We start from the raw sequence: 6,628 nt of genomic DNA on the forward strand, positions 1-6,628 counted from the left end.
CTTGGATTTCTGTTAGATTAGGTGACTCAGGAGGCGGCGCAAGAAATAGAGAGTCCAATGAATCAGAAAAGAAAGGAAAGGAAAAGGTTTATTTCTGTGTCCCGGGGAGACCCATGTATCCCCAAAGACAGGCATGTGGATTCACACCAACAGGGAGGGGGGCGCTTTTTTTATACTGAGGTTGGGTGAGGGGCGGGGACATGAGCTGAGGTATTCAGTTGAGGAAGTTTCAGCTGCAGGGGGTCAGCAAGGTATTCAGGAAGGAGTCAGTACCTGTGTGGGGTGGTAGAGAAGCCAGTATCTGTGTCTGGCATGCTGATCTGTTAGAAATGCCAGGGGGAGTCCATTATCTCGTCACATGTCTGCATGTATCCGACCCTGGGCTCTCTCCGACCTAACAATTTCTACATGCAGAACATACTGGAATTAACTGCATGTGGGATAAGGGTTTTTGCAGTTATTTTCCATTTTTGCTGCTTCATGGTGAGGATGTGGAAAAAGTTTTGGGTGACTAGAGGAAATAAAAATGGGAGTATCCATATATGATGCAATTATACTTGAAAAGACACTGGAAAATGTACTACTGGTTCAAGGGTACCTAGCCAATCAGGCTGGGCATTTCACACAGGAAAGGAAATAAAGCAGGTGCTCACGTTTGTCCTGCTAGAGTGGTTTTTTAAGAAACTGGGCAGCGATATCCTGAAGTGTTGGGGACCAGTGGGTAAAACACAGACAACCACTGCAGCAAAAGCCACGTAAGAATGATTCTGAACTGTCTTAAATTTTAAAAGCGAGAAATCAAAGTATGAGGGGAAATGGCAGAAAACAGTATGAAGACTCACCTACTGAAAAGAAGAAAAGAGTGGGGTCCCCAGCCAGCCAGCCAAGCAGCAGAGTCCCTTGAAGAAACATGAGAAAAAACAAACTTCATCCCAGAAACCAGGATATTTTACTGTGGACCTCTTTCATGAAGAAGACCTTTGATCTTTGACAAAAACCAGTGTGCCATGATCCCTTTTAATAAAGACACAGAGTGCTTTAAGTTTGTCTAATGCTCAGTCCATGTTCACATTTTCCCAATTGCCTTAAAATGTCTTTTTTGGTTGGTTTTGTTAGGTTCGTGTTGCAGGAAAAGGGAATTGAGCCGATCAGAAAGGGAAAAAGAGGTTTTAATCCATGTTCTTGGGCGAAACCCAGAAGCCCCAGAGACAGGGCCAGTGAGTTTGCGCCAACAGGGAGAGGCGGCACTTCTTTAATACAGGTTTAGTGAGGGGCCTGAGGCCTGAGTTGAGGAAGTTCCTGCCACAGGGGATTGGCAGGGCATTCAGGAAGGAGTCAGTACCTGTGTGGGGGTCGTTGTGGATTCAGGGAGGAGCCCGTATCTGTGTCTGGCATGCTGATCTGTAAGAAATTCCAGGGAGGGTCGATTATCTCATCACACATCTGCATGTATCCAATTCTGGGCTCTCTCTGACCTAACAGGTTTGTTCACATCAGCAAGCAAAGGGATCCCACACCTATAAGGCTTTTTAGTTAAAATCCAGTCTGACCTAAGGGCATTATCTGCCCTGGTTGTGGGATGTGGCAGTGACCTGGGTGTGGGGCATTTAGGACCACTCTCAAGGTAATAGCCCCTCCTTTGTTCTATCCTGCACCCAAGAGGCAGCTCCATGCCCTCCAGCCCTCCAAACTGCACACAGCCCTCCAGGGCACCCAGTGGGGTTGATTTTCTCCTTTGAGCCTGAGAAAGACTCAAGGTCACCTCCCAAGTATGGAAACCTGTAGTGCTGCCTATTCCAGCTCAAGTTATTTAAGACTTTACTCACTGCCTTGTGGGGTAGAGCTGGGGGTAAAGTGGTGAAGAGGTCTCTGGCATGGGGGCAGAGGGGCTTGGAGCAGTTCCTCAGCCTTAATCCTACCTACCTGATCTTAGCCTTTAATAATATTAGCTGTTGGAGATTCTAGATCCTAGCAAAGAAAAAGAAACCAATTCCCACCAAGCTTCTCTGTCTCCTGTCCTTTTCCAGCTTCTGTAGGGTCAAAGGCAAATGGCTGAAATGTATGCCACCGAGTTTCAGAAAGATGGTACAGGATATTCAATCCAGGCTTCCAACCAGCAGGAGCCCCTCTTTGCTTTCAAAATAAAGTGATTCAATTTTTTTACTAGAGAGAGGAAGGGAGAGAGAGGAGTGGCGAGAAACATGCATATGAGAGAGAGAGAGAGAGAGAAACACTGATCAGTTGCCTCCCAGCCACGCCCTGATGGGGTATGGAACCTTCCACCCCAGCGTGTGCCCTGACCAGAATGGAACCTGCTTTTGCTGCAAATGAGCCTCACTGGCCAGGGCAGGAGCCCTTCTTTGAATGGGAACTAACACCTATACAAGCAAGTGCTCAAGTGACTCAAATCCACATCCTGGGGCTCCAAATCCTACTCCCTCTATGGTTCATGTGGCCTCTGTGTAGCCCTCTTCAGGGAAGACCTTAGGATTCTCATTGTTTGCACACATCCCCTTGCATTTCATCAACACCCTCTCTCTGTTGGGAGTTTTGCCTTCTGTTGCACTTTATTTTCAGTAGAAAGAGTCTTGTTGCCTTAGTACAATTAGATAAAAAGTGTACAGAGCTAATAATAGCTAGTATTTTAGTACTTATGATGTGTTGTGTATTTCTCAGGGCTGCTGTATTTCCCTGCCAGGCTGAGGGGGTCAGGAGGCTGACCGTGTGACTGACAGCTGTTCTTATCTGGGCTTCCATCTCCACCCCGAGCCCAACAATATCTAAGATTCATTTAATAATATTTATTGAGTTTTTGGTGAGTGCCAGCCATTTCTTAAAGTGATCCTCTGATCCACAGGTGGGGAACGTCCTGCCTGAGGTCCATAAGGCCCCCCAAATCATTTGGTCTGGCCCTCCCAAGGCATAGGGGTAATTTAAAGGTTTGACCAAATTGCAGCAGCCTAATTGTCAATAATTTCATTTCATTTTGTATGGCCCTCAAATGATGTTACAAATATCCAAATGGCCCTTGGCAGAAAAAAGGTTCCTCACTCCTGTAATGTAATGTATTTACACTTCAATATAGTCCCGGGAGTAGACACACAGGGAACACTTTCTAAAAATCCAATTACTTCCCCTTTCCACCACTTAAAAGAAATCACAAATTATCCGATACTTGGGTACATTGATCAAATTACAAAAATGTCGTCAATCTCATGTTTAAAAAATGATTCTTGTGAACACAATTGCTTTCTTCCCATCGGTAATTAGAGTAGCATCTTTTCCTGTTTCTTTGCTCTTTAATTTTCTTTGCCATAAATAAGCTCTTCACAAAATTGTTCATATTTCTATTGCATAATCCATTCATTTTATTATCTGCAAGTATAGATTGTTCATTGCATTCTAAAAACAAATTACTTTCAGACCAAAATGACAGATATTACATGCTTATAGTGAATTCCCTTCATGTTCTATAATATAGCAGAAACATTCTACGTTCTAGCAAGTACTAAAACATTATTGTTGGCCAAAAGGCAGAGCTAGTCTCCTTCCAGCCTCTGGTCCTAGCTTGCCCATCCATCAGTTAGTACATCATCTTGTTTTATGTGTGTTTCTATTTAAAGACATCTTAGTTGTGACTGACTTCTTTCACTTAGCATAACATTTTAAAGTTTTATGTATGCTATATTCTAGTGTATGGGTATACCACATTTTGTTTACCCATTCATCAGTTGATGAGTATTTCGGTTGTTTCCGGTTTGAGGCTCTTATGAATAACGCCGCTATGAACATTGTGTACACTTATTTTGTGTGAACATGTTTCCATTTCTTTTGGATATGTACCTACAAGTGGAACTTCTGGGCCTTCTGGTGACTCTCGTTTTCCAACGTGGCCCCACTATTTTACATTTCCACCAGCAATGTACGAGGGGTCCGATTTTTAAACATTCTCATGGATGTTTTTTATTTTATTATTTTTTTAATCTTTAATTTCTTTATTGTTTAAGGCATTACAAATGTGTCCTCATCCCCCCATTAATCCCCAACCTCCCCCCGCACCCCCCACTCATGTTCTCATCTCCCTGTTGTCCATGTCCATTGGTTTGGTTTATATGCATGCATACAAATCCTTTGATTGATCTCTTCCCCTTACCCACTAGTCCCCTACTTTCCCTCTGGGGATTGATAGTCTGATCGCTGTTTCTCTGTCTTTGGATCTGTCCCTGTTCATCAGTCTATGTTGTTCTCTATATTCCACAAATGAGTGAGATCATGTGGTATTTATCTTTCTCTGACTGGCTAATTTCACTTAGCATAATGCTCTCCAGTTCCATCCATGCTGTTGCAAATGGCAAGAGTTCCTTCTTTTTTACCGCAGTGTAGTACAGTATTCCATTGTGTAAATATACCAAAGTGTGTTTTTTTTTTACTGCATTTCTGTGAAATGTCCCTGCCCCCTCCCACCCCCCTCATAGTATCCCTAGAGGCCTATCCCTACAGAAAGCAGATTAGTGACTGCCTGGGGCTAGGGCGGGAGGACAGGGAGGGGGGCACTGGGAAAGGGAGGCGACTGTTAATAGTATGGGTTTAAAGTCCTACAATTGGCTCCTCTCTGAGGGGGCGTGGCTAGGCCCTGGGGGCCTTGGCTTGACTCTAGGGTTGACTGACCCAACTTAAAACCCTGCTGAGGCGCCCTGGCCCACGCTGTGGCGGTTGTTACTCCTGGAGGCATGGAGGAGTGCGCTTGCCTCTGTGGCTTGGGCTCTTCGCGGGCATGTCAGTGTCTTCATGAGTGCCAGCGCCCAGCTGAGAAGGCAGCGCCCCAGGGCAAGCCGGCCCCGGCAGAAAAGCATCTCGAGGCGGACGCGGCAGCGCCTTGCTGTGCGGGGAGTGGAGGAATCGCGAGCCCCAGGCCGCCCCCGCCGCCCCGGCACTGCTCTCTGCAGGACCTGCCGGTGGAGGTGCTGGTGGAGATCTTCGGCTCGCTCCCCGGCACCGATCTGCCCAGCCTGGCCCTGGTCTGCACCAAATTCCACCACATCCTGCACACCGACAGCATCTGGAGACGGCGCTGCCGGGAGGAGTTTGGCCTTCGTGAAAACTTGCAGAACCTGGACATGATGGGTATGTCTTATCGAGAAGTCTATGCGAAGCTCTTCCACCCATACAGAGGCATTTTGGGATTGTGGCAGCTAGATACTGAGGGCTATAAAACACTGCTGAATGTCGTGGTGGATGGCTTACTCATTACTGGTTGGACGTATGGGCCTTGCCTTAACCTCCATGTGGATGGCCCAATGCAATTCAAGCCCTCGTTCAGAATTCGCCTGACGGAGAGGAAATCAGCCACGGTGGAGTGCATGGAAGGCCGCCACAGCAGGCCCCACAGCCGCCACATTCAGATTGGGAAGAACAGGTTCAGCACCCAGTGCAACAAGACAGACCACCTTAAGGATTTACCAGCACCTCCTAGGGAGGACTGGGGGCGGGTGCTGGTGGAGAAGGACAGACTGTGGTATGACTGCTTGACCTACCGCCGCCTCTACCTCCCGCCCGGCCACCCGGACGACCTCATCAGGCCAGGCCTCTTCCAAGGCAAATACCATCGCTTCGGCCTAATGATTGCCATGCTCAGCTTCCATGGGAAGTATGCCAGGGTCACGAAGATCACGGGAGACTTCACCCAGACGTTAGAGATCCACCTCAGGCGCCGCATCCAGCTGGGAGATGGCAAGATCTTCCGCAACTTCAACAGGCTCTACCGCGTGGTCCTGGATATTGACGAGGAGGTGATCCGGGAGCAAGAAGATGGGACTGAGGAAAGCGGGGGCCATGGCTGGCAGAGCCCTGCCCAGCCCAGCGTCGGGGAGTCCGGGGCTGCAGCTTCAGAGGAGCAGCCTGTCCCGTTTGTTCTGCCTGTGGGCGTGAGCTCTAGACTCCAGAACTACCCCCGAACCTGCAGGATGTGTTGCTATGGCGTGGACACTGTTACCACATGTGGCTCAGGCTGCCCCTGGCGCTTCCCTGGAGTCTTCATCCTGTTCGATGAGAACCACTTCGGGTTCATCTCTCTGGAGACGAAATACTTCATCCTGTTTGGCAGAGTCCAGAACACCTTCCAGAATGTGGAGGCACCATCCCCGCGGGCCTTCCTGGAGATGCTCAAGAACATTCAGTCCCGACCGGGTAGGAGGAGCAGCTTGCATGCACTTTGAAGATTTGACCTTCTGAACAGGTTACCCACCTTTGTTTGTTTTTTTAATCCTCACCCCCTAGGATATTTTCCCATTGATGTTTAGAGAGAGTGGGGGAGAGAGGGAAAGACAGAAATAATCGATGTGAGAGAAACACATCAGTTGGTTGCCTCCTGCCCAAGCCCGGACCAGGGCCAGGCTGGGTAGGGGCCAGCAATTGAGGTAGAAATAAACCTTAGACCAGTGGTCTCAACCTTTCTAATGCTGCGTCCCTTTAATAGAGTTCCTCATGTTGTGGTGACCCCCAATTTCATTGTTACAAATTGAACATAATTAAAGCATAGTGATAAATCACAAAAGAAATAAAGACATCTTAGTTAATATATATTGTTTATTTATTAACATTAAACTCATGGCCAATAGCAATAGAGCTC

The 6,628-nt window shown here is 47.5% G+C and overlaps 1 pseudogene; it reads left to right on the top strand.

Moving 5' to 3' along the window:
- Positions 1 to 4,730: 4,730 nt before the first annotated feature.
- On the top strand, positions 4,731 to 6,215 carry LOC139018279 (F-box only protein 31 pseudogene; annotated as a pseudogene).
- Positions 6,216 to 6,628: the final 413 nt, after the last annotated feature.

The sequence above is a fragment of the Myotis yumanensis genome, unplaced genomic scaffold (assembly GCF_028538775.1).
Source record: "Myotis yumanensis isolate MYYU_CA2020_CCGP unplaced genomic scaffold, mMyoYum1.0.hap1 SCAF_10, whole genome shotgun sequence".
Classification (NCBI taxonomy): domain Eukaryota; kingdom Metazoa; phylum Chordata; class Mammalia; order Chiroptera; family Vespertilionidae; genus Myotis; species Myotis yumanensis.